Source organism: Crocodylus porosus, unplaced genomic scaffold, assembly GCF_001723895.1.
Source record: "Crocodylus porosus isolate Cpor-Errol unplaced genomic scaffold, CroPor_comp1, whole genome shotgun sequence".
NCBI classification, from domain to species: Eukaryota; Metazoa; Chordata; order Crocodylia; family Crocodylidae; genus Crocodylus; species Crocodylus porosus.
Window position 1 is genome coordinate 53,450,786 of NW_017728951.1, and position 20,629 is coordinate 53,471,414.

Here is a 20,629-nt window from a genome sequence, read left to right on the forward strand (position 1 = left end):
ACTGGAGGAACCCAGCCCCACTGAACTGAGTCCTACAAGATAGCTCCATTGGGGGTGAGGGCTTGCAGAAGGGAGAGATACAGCTCCGTATAGAAACACAAGTAACACAAGCAGCACATTGACAGAATTACCAAGACCTTAGCCCTAATAAATGAGCACACCCCAAAGTAGCGGGCAAATCTGGTAACAATTGGCAATGAAAAATTAGAAAGACTAATAAGTTTTACGTATCTGGCAACCACCATCACAGAAGACTTAACATCTGAAAAGGAAGTCAAGACAAAAATAGCCATTGCCAACAGCCAACAAACAAAGCTAAAGAAAATCTGGAGAAGCAGCAATATTACACTGAAGGTAAAGTTACATCTGTTGTATGCTGTGGTCACCTCTTTGATGCTTTATGGCTGTGAGGCATGGACACTTGATAAGAAGTTAGGGAACAGAATTGAGATGTTGAAATGTGCTCCTTTAGGAGACCAATGCATGTCTTGTAGATTGAGCAGTGGACCAATGAGTCTGTCAAGCAGAAAAGATGAGAAAAAGAGGTAGACCCAGGATGATCTGAGGAACTAACATTAAGGACTGGATGAGGCTTGAACTGACAGGGTGCACAAAGCTAGCCAGTAGGCCTGTGCAAATAGGAAACTATTCAATTCAGGTTTGGATTTGGCTGATTTAGATGCCAGTGATTCAATTTGGAGCTCCAAATCAGTTTTCTACTTTGATTCGGTTGAATCAACTGCTAACACGCAAAACTTGTGACGTGTGTAGGTGACACTGTGTGTGTTAAGATGCACCCTCACTGGCACTGGGACCTCTGCACAACACAGTAGTGTGCCCCAGTGAGGTCTCCTCCTCCCCTACAGCCTCAGGCCCGGTCCACCACTTTAGATGAAAACAGGCAAAATAACTTTGCTGGCTCAACACAAGTAGCATCAGCAGTAGCATCAAAGGCACAGAGCCTTTTTTTTTTTTATAAAAGGTATTGACATCAAGAAGTAAAGATGTTGTGTTGGATATATGATGTTACTCATGGTGTGTGATGGCTTATTTTGTGTTTTTATGTCTATATGTGTATTATGAAAAAAAAGGAGTACTTAAAATATATATCTTAGGAAACTTTAGGGTTGAAAACCCCTTTGTCAGGCTGAGAAAGTACCTGCAGGTGGTCCTCGATGGAGGGAATAGTAAAGAAGCCAGAGGCTAGCCTGGTCTGCAGTTCAGGCAAGGAAGCCAGTCAGTGAAAATGGATATGGAGGCATCAGCGGATGAGGGACAGGCTGGGGTGGGGGGCGGGGAAGAAAGATGTAACAGCACAGGTAAAAGTGCAGAGGTACCTGGGGAGTCAGATGATGAGTAGGTCACAGTGTGCTAGAATTCCACTGTCTAATCTATATTGAGTCAATGCATTTCTGTACCTACTAAGTATGAGGCTGATGAAGTGCAGTTCATAGGCCCAGCTCTGAAAAGTGGTTTGTACATTCAAACAAGCACCAAACCTTATCACCAGAACTGAAGCCAACTTCCTACAGCTCAAAACACAAAACCTGCCAACTGTCTCTAGTACCCCAACAAACTGCACACCAGAATCTATCAAAGACAACAATACCCAACTACCTGTGGGGGCACATTCCTTATCAAAAAAACAGCCTACCTCCACTCTCTCAGGCCTGATTCTGTGAGGGAACAAATTACAATGCAAACCACTTTTCACAGCCGAGCCTATGAACTTTACTTCAAAAGCCTCCTAGGTACAGAAACTTATGGACTTTTAACATACCATTCTGCCTTGTGGTTAGCAGCTTTGCTACACTACAGGTTATAGCCTTTTATTCAGCTGCAGATCCAGTGCTCCCCAAGATCCAAACACTGTCACCCTAACAGAAATCACAGAAAGCATCTGTCCAATGCCCAGCAAGGTAGCAAATGTTATGTATTTCTGAAGATGGGTACAAATTGTAGGAGGTTAGGAATATAAGGCAGGGGGATTCACAGATGATCAAAACTGCTATGCCCGAGATGGAAGCAACAGCAGTGAGCCAGGTACTACTCCTGCTGCAGGTAGTAAGAGAAGGTTGGAACAAGAAAAATAATTATGAACAAAGAAGAAAGATGCCATAACTATGGTTGTTTCTGAGGAGGTGGACTTGGAAATGTGCAAGCTCAGCAACTGCAACACAATAGAAAGACAAAGTAGGAATATTCAAATACTCGTTGGAACAGGCAGCTGAATGAAGCCATTCTCCCTCACTTAACAGTGAGTGTTTGCAATCACTAGGCTGTTGAGTTCTCTCTTACACACCTTCCCTATCTATCTCTCTAAGTCAGAGTAGACTAGCTGTAGGCCTCAGCCTTAGTACAAGGTTCCAAGAGAGACTTACTCTAGGATATCCTAAATTCTGGTGTCTAGAGCACTCTCCAGAAAGGAAGGAGATATGGATTTAAATTCCTCAAGCATGGACATAAGTTGATCCATTTGCATTTGTATAGGCTTACATGTGGTCTGTGTAATTCTATCGGATAAGGCCCTACAAGTAATAAAGACTAGTGAATGCCCATGTTCTGCACCCTGCTCAGGTATGAGCAAGGTACCAAGCAACCTGACATTCTCCAGACTTTGGTTGTTCATCTGTGCAGAAGCAGAAACTTAGGTACCTAGAAAGTTTTACAAATTGAAAAACTTAATTGCTAATAGGACTACATATGGATGTCAGTGGTGCCTAAACGTTGGACTTAGGCTGCTAGAAATTTGTTCAGTCCCTTATGTTATACATTTTCCTACAAGGAGAGCAATCATACACTCTAAGTGCAAATTATTTTTTATTTTAGATGAAGGGAAAAATTAAACAAGGAAGAACAAAGTTAAGGAGTGTCCATGAGACGTCTCGGAATGTGTGAGCCTCTATTTCAAAACTGTGCCAATATGACAACAGCCTCTGCAGAAAGCAGATTTCTCTGAAATGGAAGCTCACAGTATAAGTTGACCATAGTAGCCCCAAAGAGTCACAAACCATTTATAGAGTGATTTCTGTAGGTTGATTGTTTTAAAGCTATAGGTAAATGAGTAATGTCCATGTTCTGTGATCCTATGCTTGTTTTTTTCCAGTTTCAGCTATTTTCTTTTATCAGTTCATCAGTAGGAACTTGAGTTCATAAAAGTTATACCAGCAATAGATTTGGCTCTTCACCTTTGCTTGCTTGGTTTTCCATTAGAACTTAGATAGTTGTCCATCCTTCTGTTCAGCATCTTTTTATTTTGATGTTTCCTCCTGAAAGATTGCCTGCTTTGGTTTTTAAATGTATGCTGAGTAGAAGAGGTTTTAGTTTGTTTTAGGTTTTGTAACCAGTGAGAATACTTGCCACAATGTGACCTTGAAATATTGTTTCATCACATAACAAAGTAAAATCAGAATTCTCCTGAGAAAAATTATTAAATAGTTGAAAGAAAGACTACAGTGTTTTATTATTAATCACTCCAGAAACATAAAAACATACTAAATTTAAACTTCAAAGTCTTTTCACATTTATTGGCAGCTAAAGAAAATGTTAATACTGGTACGTCTATAGGTTTTGTTTTACTAAAATGGAACTTAAATTACTTAAGAAATGAGCCAGATAACCATAGTATGCAGAAGATGCTATATATTAGGGGTATACTGGGTGGTATGTAACCTGGGTGGTATGCAGAGGGTACTCCTTCTCCAGTTGAAGGGCTGTCAATGGGTGTGTGCATGCTGTGGGAGTGCAGCTGCCTAGCTGCAGGCCAGCTCACCTCCTTTCCCTACAGAGCAGAGATCGGTGACACTTAGTGATATTTAACCATTTACAGGCTTAATGATGCAACATAAAATTGAAATTATAACTATAAAACTTACATACATACATATAATATTTACATATATAAATTTACTCTGACAAAACTCTTATTAACCCTTAATTCAAGGACAGGCTGAGTTCTCGGTGGCTTTCTGGCTAGTATGCAGTCCCTGACTCTCAACAGAGCCCCCCTGGGCAGCAGGTGAAGAAGCAGTCAATGGAAAAAAAAAACAAACCACAGGTTAATTAACAATTCAATATCTGAAATAATTTCTGTCCTATCACTGCCAAATAAACATTGACAATAAGCTTATATCAAATGAAATACCCATATATGAAGATGACCAATACAACAGATTCAGATATAGTACAACTTACAATCTTTTCATCATATAACAATAAAGGCTCAGGGTTACAACCCAACTCCCAACAACATAAATAATTGGACTCCAACCACTGGCACAGCAGCTGTGCCCAAAGAAGAGATGCCACCCAGGGAAGGATCCTGTTACCTAAAAGAACAGCTTTACCCTCTCCTAAGTTGTTAGACTAGGAATGGCCAGTGAATGTGTGCCCTCCCCTTGGATTCAGGAGGCCTAGATTCCTTTTTTGTGCCCAAGGATGAATCACCCCCTCCTATCAGGAGCTTCCCCTTAGTCACCCACAATGGGGAGGGCCCCCTATCCCCTGTTGAAATTCCTTTGCCGGGTAACTCATGACTCCTGCAGCTTTCAGAGAATTAGGCTAGTCTCTTATGGTGGGTTGGGGCGAGGCGTCCTCCCTTGCTGGAGTGATTGACCCATGCTGCTAGCTGTGGGAAGGCCCAAGCTGCCTTGTACAGCCTTCCAGCCTGTCAGCCCACTTGCTGCTCCATGCACTGCCCTGTGCACAGAGTGGGGGGGCACCTTTCTTCTTTGCCAGAGGCCTCTTCAGGGCACTTCTGGGCCAGTGGCTTCACCCTGCTGGTCAGCTCTACCAGCTCCTCTTCAGCTCTTGTCTTCATCATCCCACAGCAAAGCTGCCCATGTACTCAGCATGTGGCCTTTTATTCCTTCTGGTGACTCCACCCCAGATTGGGAATTGACCAGTCAGGAAGCTTGAGGGGTTAGTTCCCTTTCAGGTATGCTCTCATCTCACCCCTGGTTCAGGGCAGGGATGCCTTCTTTCTGCCTTCCCCTGGTTGGTGGAGGAGGGAAAATTGCCTCCACCAATGGGAGCCCAAGCCCTTCAGGCACAAGCTAACAATCCAGGATGCCGGCGAGCCCATTGGACACTCTGCCAACTTAAGAATGAGAAATATTTCTAGCAAGGACAACACTGTGGGCCAGCACTTCCAAATCCATAATATCCATTTGTTTAGAAGAGGTTTGAATTTCATGATGGGATAGAAGAGCTATGAAGATGTAAAGGTTTCTTGTCTATTATACACCCCGGGTGGGAATTTACATAAAGAGTGTGCTTTCTCCCATCTGAAAAAGTCAAAGGATAGCTTTTGAAGATTAAAACCAATACTGGATGGAGAAATCACTTGGGGTTGCACTCTAGTGTTCTGGGAAGCTAAAAATCTATGTCTTTTAGGAAGGGTCTGAACAGTCATGAGTATGGCATTGTTTCTTCTTCTAGTCTCAGGACACTTTGGGCATCTATACACATGATCTGTCATGAAAAATGGGGTGCTTTAATCAGAGCAACTCTGAAAGCCACTCTAATTAAAGTGCCTGCAGCATCATGTGTATTCAGTGGCTTCAAAAGGGCAGTGGGAGCTCTTTAACTAAAGATCATTTAAAGTGCCTACACCACCATTTTGAAATGTGGGGACACTGAATACACATGACATAGAGGCTGCTAGAGCACACTAATTAGCCCTCTCCAGCAGATTTGATTAATCAAGTATGCTCCAATGTATGTTAATTAGCTCACATTGGAGCAAAGATCCATCACATGTATAGGTGCCCTTTGTTCTTAAATCTTGAGATTGTAAGTGCCTGCTGAAGCCAAGAGTAAATGAACTGAACCTGAGGTGTATAGTTCTATTCACACTGTATAAATCCAGTAGGATTCAAAATCAGGGTCTTGGTTAGCAAAACGAAGGCATTTTAATGTCCAAAGCAGCCAGAAGAAAGATTCTCATTGATTACATACTGAATTAGACTGCAGCTCCTTGGTCAGATGGTACAGTGTTTCAGAGAATACATAGCTATAGAAAACATGAATAATTTACTATATTAAAATAAAAATCTCTTTGACATCAGAGGAACGAAATCAGGGAAGTATATGTAAAACAAACAACATTCAAGGTCTCTGTATTTAAAACTTAAAAAAAAAAAAAAAAAAGACAGAAAGCTCTTCATGAGCCACAGCCTCAAATATTTATAGAAAACATGAATAATTTACTATATTAAAATAAAAATCTCTTTGACATCAGAGGAACGAAATCAGGGAAGTATATGTAAAACAAACAACATTCAAGGTCTCTGTATTTAAAACTTAAAAAAAAAAAAAAAAAGACAGAAAGCTCTTCATGAGCCACAGCCTCAAATATTTATATCCCAACTAAGTATAAAACCTGACGGTTCATAAATCATGGCTGAAGCTAATACACCATCTTTTTTTGTATGTCTAGCAGTGAAGAGGGTTTATGGGGAACATAGAAGCAGAAAGTAATTCTTGTTCAAAGCAGCCTGTTATATTTTGCATTTTGAACCTTCACCCAAGCAGTTAATGCTTTCAGCAGGTGACATGTGCCACATCATCTGTTTGATTCCTAATTTGTTTTTTTTATCATCACATTCTTAAAGTGAGCCAAATTGCAAAGAGAGGCCACGGGGGGGGGGGGGGGTGAATCTGAAACAGAATAGAACTCAGTGCTCAGTGACATACATTAAAACTACCCATTAACAAATGGCTTGTGTTTCTTATATCATGAAATGCTCCACTCCATGGACAGCCTATGAAAATAAGCATTAGTCAGGTCAGTCTCAAGGCTGCTGCAAATGTTGGACCACTTTACATGCTGTAACAATCCTCCTCCACCCTGTGTTTGGCTAGCTTTGTATACTTTGTCAGTTCAAGCCACATCCAGTCCTTAATATTGGTTCCCCAGCTCTTCTTGGGTCTACCTCTTTCTCTCTCCACCCCCCTCAGCCCCTGCACCCTGAATTATGGTGTTTACAAGCGTGTCCAGCCTTCTCATAATGTGTTAAAACTGTTGCAGCTTTCTTTGTTGCACAACCTCCAGTAATGGTTTGTAGGTTCAAATTTCTTGACTGATTTTCTGCTTGACAGACGCATTGGTCCAGTGCTCAATGTACAAGACATGCATCAGTCTCCTAAAGTAGCCCTGCTCTGAACCCATCTTGCTCTTCTGCCAGTACAATCTCTACTTGAGGCTTTATTCTTAGAAGTACTTTGCTTGGATGGCTGATCAAACTTATGATGTGGTAGTTTCTGCACTGGTGGAGATTCCCCTTTTTAGGAAGAGGAACAATGACTGACTTACTCTACTGTATTGGCCAAGTTTTCCCCTTCCATATCATGTTGGAAATGTTTTGAAACATGCTTTTTAGGTTGTCATCTGCATTCAAGAGTTTTGTAGGTATGTTGTTCACCCCAGGTGCTTTCCCATTTTTCACACTTCTAATTGCTTCTCGACTTCATCTCTTGTGGTGTCTGTGTTTTCCTCATCAGTGCTTCCAGGACCTCCTTTCTCTAGTTGATCAAGTACTTCAGGCCCCAGGATGTTGTAGTTGTAAAGCTGCTCTGCATATTCTGCCCATCTCTTGTGTATTGCATTGTTTTCAGTAAGCAATTTTCGTTTCTCGTCCTCTACTGACATTGTTCTTGCTTGGTGTGTTTTGGTTATCTTCTTTAGGTTCTCAAATGCTTTCTTGCTGGTCTTGTTCTCAAACCCACTTTGAATTTCTTCATACTTGTTTAGAATCTGGTGTTCTTTCACCTTTCTTATTTCATTTCTTACATTCCTATTTGCTTCTCTGTAATTGACACTGCCAGATTTTGAATCAAAATGTTTAGGTTTCAGTGGTCATTGTGCATCACACATTTCCATGATTTTGTTGTTCATCCAAGGTTGAATCACTTTCTTAGTTCTTCCAAGCAAATCTTCTGCTGTTTCTTTGATCACTTGAGTGAATCCATCTGCAATGTTTTGTAAGTCATTTACTATTAGGAGTGTTTCAAATTTTCTTCCATTTCTTTTTATGTTGTCAGCCTTTATTGTGGGATCTCTGAGCTTTTCTAGGTCATATTTGATTCTTGGTATATTTTGTTTGCAGTCTTCCTCAATTTTAGCTTTATTGTCATCATTACTAAATTGTGGTCAATGCCAACATCAGCTCTGGGAAATGATCTGGTCTTATTCAGGTTGATACTTGATCAGAACTGATTAGACATGAGAATGTAGTCTAACTGATTCTTAAGAGATGTATCAAGAAACATCCATGTCACTGTTCTTGATGATTTGCGCAGGTAAAGTGCTTCAGCAAGTACAAAGCTATACAGTTGTGCAAATTCTAGAAATTTCAGGCCTCTGTCACTGGTTTACCCCAGTCCAGGTTTCCCTGCTATGTTGTGCTATTCTCTATGTACATCAGTGCCAACTTCCTCATTTCAATTACCTTGTACTACAAAAATTTCTGTCTTTGGTGTCTGAGCTATTGTTTCTTTAAGTTTTCTGTAAAATTCTTCAGTGTCTTCATTGGTGTAATAGCTGGTTGGGGCATACACTTGGATGACAGTAACTTTGTTTAGTGAGGCAGATATTTTGATAGAAATGATTTGGCTTGTAATTGGTCCTCACTCTAAGACACATTTGATTGAGTTATATGTACTAGAAATCCAACTCCTCTCATGACATTCTCCTTTCTTCTGCACCAAAACTTGTGTTTGTCTGCTGTTAGGAGTTCTCCTGAGTTTTTCCACCAAGCCTCTGCAAACCCAAGGATGTTCCATTTGTAACAGCTCACCTCAATAGCAAGTTCTACAAGTTTATCTCTTGCATACAGTGTTCTCACATACCAGGTTCCAATTGTGGTTTCTTGTTTGGTGAGTTTGATTCCTGACCCAGTAGCATTTTGGCTTCTTATCCTGCGTGTGTTCAGCAGAGAAGGTCAGCTTAACAGTAGCATACTTTTCAACTTCATCCTGCTGAGTGCCAATGAACAACACGGTCATTATAGACCCAGACCTCAACTGATCTGGTATGAGGTTAGTCGAGTTGCTTTGCATCATTGCTGATTCTCAGGAAAAGTGACCTGGTGGCATGCCTATCTCCTCTCCAGGTATGGTTGGCTGGTGCCTCACAGGGAGCTTATATGCCCTTTAACAAGTCTTATTTTTAGTCCTTCTCAAAGTCCACACATATTCCTCACCTAGGCTAACCCAGGTGGGTTGCTGGTTTAGCTGCCAACAACCTAACCATGGAACAGGTTGTACTGGTTTACGTGGTACCAGATAACAGACCAAGAGATGCCTGGCCTGACATTCTTATACTTTTTAAGTGTCTGAATTAACCAGATGCTTCCATATGCCACTGTTTTGTTCCATTATTTTTCCCAGCAAAAAAATCCTGAATATGGGCTCTTTCATTATATCATGTGGTAGAAGGGTTTTTTTGATTGTTTGGGATGGGAGGAGGTCCTACTTCAACAAGTCTATATCATTTTGAATATGTAAGTAACATCTGGTTTGATTTCAATAACATTTCAAGTAGCAAATGCAAATACAGTTTTGTATTATAACAAAGGAATCTCAGGTTGGCATTCTAATGAAAGTTGGTGCCTACATTCTAGTTTCCTTAATGTCATGGATTTGCAAGATCTTTCTAGGCTTGGAAGGAAACATAAAGTAGCTAAATACTCAGTCTAAAACTTATCCTACAGGATAGGTTTCACTTTTACTACAGCTGGCTAATCTGTAACTTGCAACTTTTTTCCACGTATTATATTTAGAGGTGCCTTGGCAACATGCACAAACTCATTTTAGGTCTCTAGCACAGATTGTATTATGCCAAGATATTTACTGATAAAATGACACCAGGTTTTCCAAATATATTGTGGGGGGAGGGGGAAGTATATGAGGAAGGAATTTTAACAAGTAAGTGTATAGAAGAAATTCAGTATTTCAGGGACAAGTATATGTGTTTTGAGAAAAGAATGGCTTTTCTTTTAAGCTTAACAATGGATTTGATAGCCAGTTAGGATATTCTCAAAAAGCAGTTTTTACACAGTGAAACATCTACTGGCAGGCCTTGTTGATGGTGCCACTTGAATTTATGTATCTGTTGTTTCTGCTGCTTTATATATTACAATTTACTGTCAATTCCATATGCATTATGAAGTGTTTCCTTCAGTTCTATCATATCATTAAAATATTTCATTATTTTTACAATAGTCTGACTTAACAGTGGTGACAAAATGGAAAACAAGGCAGTGTGGGATTATTTTTGTGTATTTTAGTAATTTTTGGCAAACTGGGATTCATTGATTAACATTTTCATCCCTTAATAATAATCTAGGGCACGTTATGTAATTCAGGGGTCTTAATGAGCTATTAAGAGAGATAAAAAGAGATCCATTGCTAGTTACACTCATCTGCCATCTCTAGGTTTTGCATTTTACCTGTATGTTCTTGCCTAACTCCATTGGAGAAAGTGCTGAGTATTAGGCCTATGCAAAGCGGCTAGTATTCACTTTGGATTCAGATTCAGCTGATTCAGGGGACAGTGATTTGATTTTGTGATTTAAATGACCATCCCAAATCAATTTGGCTGAATCTCTGAATCAGCCATATCTCCAAATTGGCTCCATCCCCTGCCCATTCTCCCAGCTCCATCAATGGCTGCCCCACCTAGCCCCAGCTCCCGGCTCTTTGAAAAAAAAAAATCCCCCACTCAATAATTGCTGCCAGGTTGGGGGGGGGGGTGATCCCCACACTCCCCCACTGCATAGGGGTCTCTGCCATGAGGCCCCCAATCCTGCCTCAGCTCCTGGCTCTTAAAAAAAAAAAGCCCCCACTCACTGGCTGCTGCCAGGTGGGGAGGAAATCCCCCCTGACCCCCACTGCCTAATGCTGTGTGGGGGGCTCTGCCATGAGCTCCCAGAAGCCCTGAGGCTGCTGCAATAACTAGTGAGTAGGGGCTTTTTTAAAAGCTCTGGGAGCTGGGGCTGGTTGGGACAGCTGTGGGAGGCCTGGGAGAGTAGGTGGGGGTCAGGGCATTCAGAGGGTCTGTGGAAGCAGACAGGGGATGGGGCCTGGTAGGAGTACCCCCATGGTCCCCTCTTCCAGCTCCCCTCCCCTGCCCCCTACTTACCAGCATGGAGTCTGGGTCCAGCTCCCTGCAGCAGTGAGTGGGGACTGCCTGAATCTCCAAGGCTCTCTGAATCTTTTCTGAATAAATTCAGATCTTTAAAGTGATTCAGACCTTTTAATTGGTCTCCTGATTTGATTCCAAGATTTAGCTGCTGAATTGGGCCAAATCTCCTCCGAATTGTATCAGCACCCAAAGCTGCACACAGCCCTACTGAGTATGACTATATAATTGCAGATCTAGTTTTATCAAAGCATATCAGTAGGAACATATGGCATTCTGTGAAGCAAAGTGATGCAATGTATTATCAAATAGATTAACACATTGAGCTCTATCTTGCAACTTTCCCTTATTTTTAAAAGTAATTAAATCATTCAGGATAAAAAAGGCTAGGTTTGATTCTGTATAGAGCACAGTTAAAAAAACATCTCCCAGCACTGGCCCTGTGATCATGGAGCTGGAGTTGGGAGGAAGGATCTCCCAGCCTGGATCCCATGACCATGGAGCTCAGACTGGGAGAGAAGGATCTCCCAGCCCCAGTCCCATGACTGCTCAGGCTGCAAGATAAGGATCTCCTAGCCCTGGCCCCACAATCATGGAGCAGGGGCTGGGAGCCCCCTGTTGCCAGGGCAGGGGAGCATTGTCCCTGTGCCCTGGTGGCAGGCAATTCCTGGGAACGGAACAATCTCCTGCCTACTGCTTCCCAGGAGCACATTTGCTCCTGGTCAGGGGTCTACATGTGCTACTGCACAGTTACTAATCATGAGTAAATTTGCTAGATTATTAGAACTGCATAGTAAGAATTTTCACATGTAGGTGTGGATGCTTACTGCTTACTGTACAGTAATTAGCTCTATTGTGCAGTAAACCATCTTGTGTAGATGTGCCATGTATGAATGCACTTGTTTCTCTTTGCTGAATGAAATATTTTCCTCAGACAGTCAAGAAGAGTTGTGAATAATGCTTCCATTGTGAATTATCTGGGGAGGTATTCATGATACTCTAATTACCCGTAAGCATCTTTGGTAAAAAACAGAAATAGTGACCGCATTCAAAGTGTAACCCTAAATAATGCCAAGATTCCTCAATAAGCACAGAAAAAAATATTCCCTAAAATCTAGGGGATTGGGACCATTGACTTTTGCAGCAGCCTAATTATCATAATTGTCTCTGAACTTCATGACCTGTTCCAGTTTTAACTCACTACTGTATGGTTAAATTATTTTAGGAAGGTTCAGTATGATGCTTAATTAGACGTGAGTGTTTGATAAACATTAAAAAACTAAAAATCTAGCCTTAGTTCATAAAGCCCATACTTGACTCAACCTGCTTTTGATGTGCCCTATCATTGTTAATACTTCAGCTTGCCTTGTGTGACTTGTTAATTAAAAAACAGTATTATCTCCTCAATCCCCCTGAAGCGTCCTGCAATGTGTAGCATATTCATGTAAGCAAGGAAGAGTTTCTATGGGATGGACAAATTTAAATTTTCATGGGTAAATTTCTATTTGTAAATTAAGATTTATTTTCAAGTGCTCTTGCTTGCATGGATTGTATATATCTGTTCTTCACTCCCTTGTTGTAAATATTAGTACTGAATTTGACTGCAGCCTCTCTCAATTTGTATGTAGATCCATATGACTCAAACATGCTAAGAAGCAGCTAGTTTCTCTGTGAAAAATATGTAGCTGACCTACTCCTTGCAGATCATGTTGATTCACACTCTGTAGTTGGATATGTCTGCACATACATTTGCATTTTATTGGTGTTCATTTGGTAAAAAGCTTTGAGATGTATATTCTCCTCATTTGTCATCTATTTTTCACTGCAGTAAAAGCCCTGCTGATGAAAACAAGCTTAGCAATACCACAGAAAAATATTGCAGGTGGCCTAATGTGGGTCTCTTGACAGATTACATCAGAATTTGTTGAATTTATTATTTTTAGATTGGTTGCTGGCTGTTACGTAAGAACTGTTGGAGACATGGTAGGGCAAGTTTTAACAAACCATATGTTATTCCTGGGTATAAGGAAGATTAAACTACTCCTCTGTGTACACCCTTCCCCTCCCTCCCCACCACATTTACCAATCCCATGTCAGACCCTATGTTTTCCCTAGAAAAATCTGCTCATTGTGTTGTAAAAATATCACTCCTGAGACACAGCTGAGTATTGCAAAGCATGAGCTTGTTTAAATTAAAAAGAGATTTACAAAGAGATCGGTTCCTCATGAATATCCACCAGGCTGCTCTGTCATGAAGTACGTTCAATTAAAACTGGTGAAACTCTTCTTAAAGCATTTCTATAAACTTTATCAGCGGCCTGGCACATAATACTGGCCACATACAGACATTAAAAATAACTGATATAAGTGATTGGAAACCAGCCTAAACCTATAACAGAACAGAAGTTCAGGGCACATAGACTGGTTAAAAAAATAGTGGAACCCAGTTTAAGATAGACCTGGATGGATGTAGCATCAGGATTAATCAGTTTAGGTTAGACTGGTCTATCAAATATCTGTATCAGATCCCCTCCTCACTCATGTTAGGTTGCTGTCATCTCAGGCTGATTTTCAGTTCCCTGCTACCCCTCCCTTACAGGGTGGTCCACAGAAACTTGTCCTGCTCTGTCCCCAGCTGCCAGAAGCAGCCAAGGGAGGTGGGGAAATCCTGGCATCTGTGTTTCTGCTCCTCCCTTCCCACACCCTGTCCCCTGCCAGCTGCAGCTGTCAGCTAGTGGCTGGCAGGAGGTAGGGCTGAGGCAAGGGGCTGGGCTGGGCCAACCAGGCCAGTCAGGGGTGGCAGGCTTCTGGCAGTGCTGGACCTTATTCAGCAGCCCAGTGGAAGGTGTGTGTGAGCACCCCTAAGTTGTTGCCTCAGTCAGTTCAGGCAGCTGTGTGCCTCCCTTCTCACCACCCCCCCCACACATATACGCTCCACAAAGTTCAAACTTCTGTTCTGTTTGCTCCCAAATTAAGGTAGTCTGCTTAAAGAAACCAGAATAAGTTACTTCAAATCTGCCTTAGGCTTCCTGAATGTCTCTACCTAGGCACTCTTTAACAAGCTCCTTGGTAACATATGCATCAAATTCCCATTATTCCCTAACGACAATATTACTGATTGGAGAAACAAATCCCTGTGAACTTCATCCCTCCCCTCTCTTTATAGTTTCTAGAACACTTACCACCCATGAATTTACATTTATCATGCCATCAGCCCCCTCAAAGTACTTTACAGCAATGTTGTGACATAGCTGCAGAACACCTTTAAAGTGGCCAATCATGTGACACAATAACCATCATCAAATGAGAGATAACATGAAGGTGCTGCATTTTGGAGCACCATAGAGAACTTGTGTTCACTAGGATTAATTTTTGGAATGACTGGAACTGGACTGTTGCAGCCTAGCCCTGCCTCTGCAGCTATCTGCAGGAATTGAGGAGGTAGGGAGGAAAGAAACAAGGAACAAGCTGCTTGCTGGGGTTTGCATGGCCTGAGCTAGTAGGGGGGAGGGTAGATTGGAGCTCTGTCACCTCGCAGCCCCTCTCCAGACCCTACCCCACCAACTAAGGCTGAGCAAACCCTACCCATCAGCTTTCCCACTCCCTCCTCTCCTCTCCCTTCCTGCAGATAGCCCCAAATCTGGGAGCAGGGGGGTAGTGCAGGGGAGAGAAGTAGCCCATTGGCTGCCATCAGGTTCCTCAGGCTCTTGCAGGAAGGCTCAATTTTCCCCATCCCTGATGGTGGGGGGGGGGTGCTGTAACTCCTGCTTTAATAAAGCACCATGAGTTACACTGGGGGCCTGCACATCTGCCAGCCCCCTCAGATACTCAAAATTTCATTAGCGTTTTCTGTTTCCTCATTCATTACTTTGAATAAGCACCATTAATACTATAAAGGCCAACCTATTAAATGGGTACTTTGCATCATTTTTCATCAGTCCCATGGGATGCCCATGCCCGCTACGGGACACAGAGGTCCAGGTGAGGGAGATCCCCTGCCCTCCATCAATGCTGACCTCGTAAAGGAACACCTTGAGAGGTTGGATACCTTCAAGTCAGCTGGCCCTGACAATCTACACCCCAGGGTACTCAAGGAGCTGGCGAGCATCATTGCCAGGTTTCATTCTGAGATCTTTGAGAACTCCTGGCACTCTGGTGTAGTGCCTGAAGACTGGAAGGCCAACGTGGTACTTATCTTCAAGGAAACAAGGAAAATGGATCCGGCTAACTATAGGCCCATCAGCCTGACTTCTACCCCAGGGAAGGTCTTAGAAAAGTTTAATAAAGAGGCCATCCTTAATGTACAGGCCAATGCCAATATCCTGAGGGATAGCCAGCACAGGTTTGTTGCCAGTAGGTCTTGCTTGACTAATCTCATTTCCTTTTTTATGACCAGGTGACCTATCACCTGGACAAGGGAGAAGAGATTGATGTCATATATCTTGACTTCAAAAAATCCTTTGATCTGGTATCCCATGATCACCTCTTGGGGAAACTGACCAATTGCGGCCTTGAGTCCACCATGATCCGCTGGCTGAGAAATTGGCTCTGTGGTCAGACTCAGAGGGTGGTGATTGACGGAAGTCAATTGTCATGCTGCCCTGTGACCAGTGGGGTCCCCCAAAGCTCTGTCCTTGGACCCATATTGTTCAACATCTTCATTAATGATATGGACATTGGAGTCAGAAGTGGACTGGCCAAGTTCACCGATGACACCAAACTTTGGGGCAAAGCATAAACACCTGAAGACAGGAGGGCTATCCAGGCTGACCTGGACAGGCTCAGCAGATGGGCAGATGAGAATCTGATAGTGTTTAACACTGAAAAATGCAAGGTTCTCCACCTTGGGAAGAAAAGCACCCTTATAGGGTTGGCAGTGCTACGCTGGCTAGCACTAGGGAGGAAAGAGACTTGGGGGTCATCAATGACCACAAGATGAACATGAGCCTGCAATGCGATGCTGCGGATAGTAAAGCAATCAAAACACTGGCTTGCATCCATAAATGTTTCTCAAGCAAATCCTGGGACGCCATTCTCCCATTGTATTCGGCCTTGGTGAGGCCGCAGCTGGGGTACTGCATCCAGTTTTGGCCCCAGAATTCAAAAAGGATGTAGAGAAGCTTGAGAGAGTCCAGAGAAGAGCCACATGCATGATCAGAGGTCAAGAAAACAGAACTTACGATGACAGGCTGACATCTATGAGGCTCTTTAGCTTGGAAAAGTACAGGCTCAAGGGTGATCTGATGGCCACCTATATGTTTATCAGGGGTGACCATCAGTATCTGGGGAAACCAGTTCACCAGAGCGTCCCAAGGGCTGACGAGATTAAATGGTTTTAAAGTACTGCAAGACCATTTCAGGGTGGACGTAAGGAAGAATTTCTTTACTGTCTGAGCCCCGAAGGTCTGGAACAGTCTGCCAGCGGAGGTGGTTCAAGCACCTACATTGAACAGCTTCTAGAGTGAATTGGATGCTTATCTTGCTGGGATCTTATGACCCCAGCTGACTTCCTGCCCTTCGGGTGGGGGGCTGGACTTGATCTTCCGAGGTCCCTTCCAGCCCTGATGTCTATGAAATCTATGAAATCTATAATAAAATTGGTTGAAGAGAGGAGGAGAGACATTAACAATGATAGATCAACTTATGCAACAACTATCATGAAAACCTTTTAAGCATTTTTTATACCACACAATAGCTGAATCAGAATACTGGGAATCACTTCTAACTTCTCCACATTGAGTAATCTAACTTCAGCAAGCATTATGGGGATTTTTTTAGGCTGCTATCTGGGAAATATCACAACACTGAAAATCTTTCTGACATAAGTGTGGCTGCAAATTATAATGTATATAATTAAAAACATATATGCTTTCTGTCTAAAATGGTTTTGTTTTAAGTTAAATAAGTACAGAACAAAAGTAAAATCTCCATAAGAAAGATTGGTGTCTGTCTTTTCTTTGAAACATTCTACAGCAACTTCTAGCACAAAATGGCAAGTCAACGTTCTTCAAAAATTAGAAAGAAGAAAACAAAAGCACTTCAGTCCCAAGGTGCTTATATTATGCACATATCATTCTCAGTTTTTAAGGTTTAGTCATGATTCCTAGAAATAAATGGGGATATTGTTTTCAGGGTAAAGGGTTTAATTTAAGCAGTCAGAGAAAGGTCCTCATGTACAAACACTGGGCAGAAGCAAGCAAACTCCTTCAATTGGGTTATCATTATATTTGGAGACCTGTGGTGTGTCTTTATGAAGATGGTAGTTTGCAATTTATACTACATTAACCTTTTCACATTTATCAGTATAGGGTTGTACACTCATCCCAAAGGTTTTCAGACCAGTACTAAAAACCTTAATATGCAAGATCGCATAAGACTCCTGGTAGGTAGAACAGAATGTGGCCCTTCATTTACATTTTTCACATTCAGGAGTTTTCCCCAGAATATGTTGCTATACTTGAACACCATCTGCTATCTACATGTGTATCTTATCTAGCCCTTTTTAAATATGTGATCACCAGCCATTGGTCATTGTTCCCACTCCTTTGGACTACATTGGCATTTCTTCACTTTTCCTGCAGGTTTGAAATTATAGAAACAGAAGTTATTTTACTTTCTACAGGTCTGAGGAAGTTGTTTGATACCTCTGAGCATGCCTGAGGCTTGTATACTTGGTATGGTTTTTACATTGTACTGAGTGCTCTCTGGCTTTAGAGAATAGGTTTCAGTCATGTTGTACACATGAGAATCTGTTGAAAGGTCAGCTTGTTAGCATAGTTAAAAATCAGAGTTAGAGAGAGAATAGGTTACCTACACTTCCTTTTTAACATTCATCACACAGATCCTGTCTTACACATTTCTTTTCTGAGTTGTCTCAAAGCTTTCTGGGATTGCATCCATTAATATATAGCATCTTGCATTCTGTTGACTGTGGTTCAGATCCACTTGGCCACTGTAAAGGATATAGAAAGCAAAGAACCAGTATGTTTTCTGCCTACAGAGGAAAGCTGTAACTATGAATGAACTCCAGCATCTATTAGTGGTCTTTTTCAGAGACCAGACTTTTGATTAGATGAACTGAGAGCTTAATTTAGTCTGACAATTTTTATTACTCTGTCCATTTCTTTACTGTATTTTTTATTTTAATTCTACAATTATTTAATACTTGTGGTTATTAAATAAAATGCTTGTGTTTCAAAAGATTTACTAAAGGGGTCACTTCTGTTTTGCAAGATATTAAATTTGTCACCATCTCTGTATGCCTGCATGTATTCCTTGTGTAAATAAAGATACAAGTGGAAAATAAAATATAAATTGTATGCATATATTGTATGCATATAAATAACACATAATCCATGACTTACTCAAAGAGCTTCTGATACTACATATTCACGTAAGAGAACATTTTTTACACAAAATAAAAACAAAACATTCTGGCCATTCTGGAAGAATATGAATAACAAACAGCCACAAATTATTCCAATTATTGCAGCATTGTAACTACCTGAGCTAGGGACTTCAAACTAGAAAACAAAAAAAGTGACTTGAATGGACCACTGTTAGATCCTCAAAGGATAAAAACCAAGTTTGCATGAAACTCTTGGATATAATTATTCTCAATAACATACTATACTTTACTAGATACAGCAAATTCAGAATTGTCACCTAGTGTAGGTGAAAATGATGTATGTAATGACACACTCTAAAAAGGTAAAGTAGCAAAGAAGAAATATCTAATAAATATATGACTTCTAGTCTGCAGTCTTTTATTAAAACACAGCTTATAAGAGCAGCTCATTTTCTTCCCTCAGGAGGACATCCTTAAAGTGGTGAATGTGAATAAGGCAATTAACTAATTAAGCCAATCCTCTTGCAAATGAAAGGATTTGTGGTGGGTGAGCCAAGGATTGCTATAAAATTTGGGGACAGCTAAAACCCATATTAAGAAACAGTTTATAAACTTCTTCCTGGTGCTGTTTGGGTAGCCAACTACAGGAAGAGTTCTCATTAAAAAATATTAATGATGATGTCAAAGCATACCAACGGAAAAGGTTCCTCTTCTTCTATTTCTTTCACTTCTCTCACTCACTGTCGCTACTGAGAAGATAACGTTGCAATGCACTTTTAATCACATTGTACTCTAAATCTACACTGTCTGGAGGATCCAGCATTCCAGCTAATTGATGGCTCCATTTTCTGATACATTGAATAAGGGTTTATTAATTTTTCTGCCTATAGCGCATCCCATGGTATCACAACCATCTCATATTACTGAATAATCAAGAAAGTTGTTGCCATAGCATTTGAATCCCAAAAGAGATTATTCTGGAGATGTACAGCATAGCAGTATATCACTAAGACTCATCAAATACTCAGCTACTGCTTTTAATCTCTAAGTAGTTTTTGCTTGACGCTTCCATACCCTTCATCTGTCAAAATGACATGGGGTTTTTATTTAAAACTTCTTTCCAATAAACATCAAATTAAAGGATTGCTGTGGGCTGTACTTTGGTGTGTGACTTACATCTTCAAGGGTGTCCTCCAGCCCCAAACCTCTGTCTACCCTCTGTTGCTTGACCTTTGATGAAGAGCTGTAACAAGATCTTTCAACACTTGGGGGAGAGGTAGGAGAGGAATTATGACCTTACCCCTGCTCCTTTTCTCTAGAATGCAGCTGTTGATTCTGACTAGAGTCAAAGCTCCATCAAACAGCCTGTCATATGGCGCTTACCAATCAATTCCTAATAGCATCGGACATAGTAGAGTATCTACTAATCCCGCAGCTAGTTCTTCAGTATGGCCCATAACCATCAATACTAATCTTCTGCTGTCATACATATAGAATGCCCCATGAAAGCCAACCGCACTCTCCGGGGTCTGTGGCTCTCTAGCCTGTGCAGAAATCAGACTGGTCTTTACCATAGTTTGGGTACAACCCGTATCTACAATTGTGGAGATTATAAATGCTCCAATTTTGACATCAATGATAAGTTTGGACTTTTCCCAAGGTCCACTGTGCCTACCAAAGCAACAGTCCATTTTTTCTTGTTTGGAATATGCTGTATCTGGTCTCCCACTCCTCCTTTGTGGAAAAAACTTAGCAGTATGTCCTTTATTTCCTCATCTAAAACATAATAATTCTTTTGGGTCCCGATTTCATAGTTTCATAGTTAGTAGGGTCAGAAGGAACCTGAGCATATCATCAAGCCCGATCCCCTGCCATGACAAGAAAGAGTACTGGGGTCAAACGACCCCAGCAAGGTGATTGTCTAACCTTGTCTTAAAGACCCCCAGGGTAGGAGCTGGTACCTTCTTTTTGCCCCCTATGTATTTAAAAAAGGACTTCTTGTTGTCCTTGATCCAGGTAGCTAGTCCCAGTTCCATCCCCGCCTTGGCCTTCCTGACTGCTCCCCTGCATCCCTGAGCAAACACAGTATAGTCCTCCCTGGTGATGGCCCCTCCCTTCCATTGGGTCTATGCCTCCCT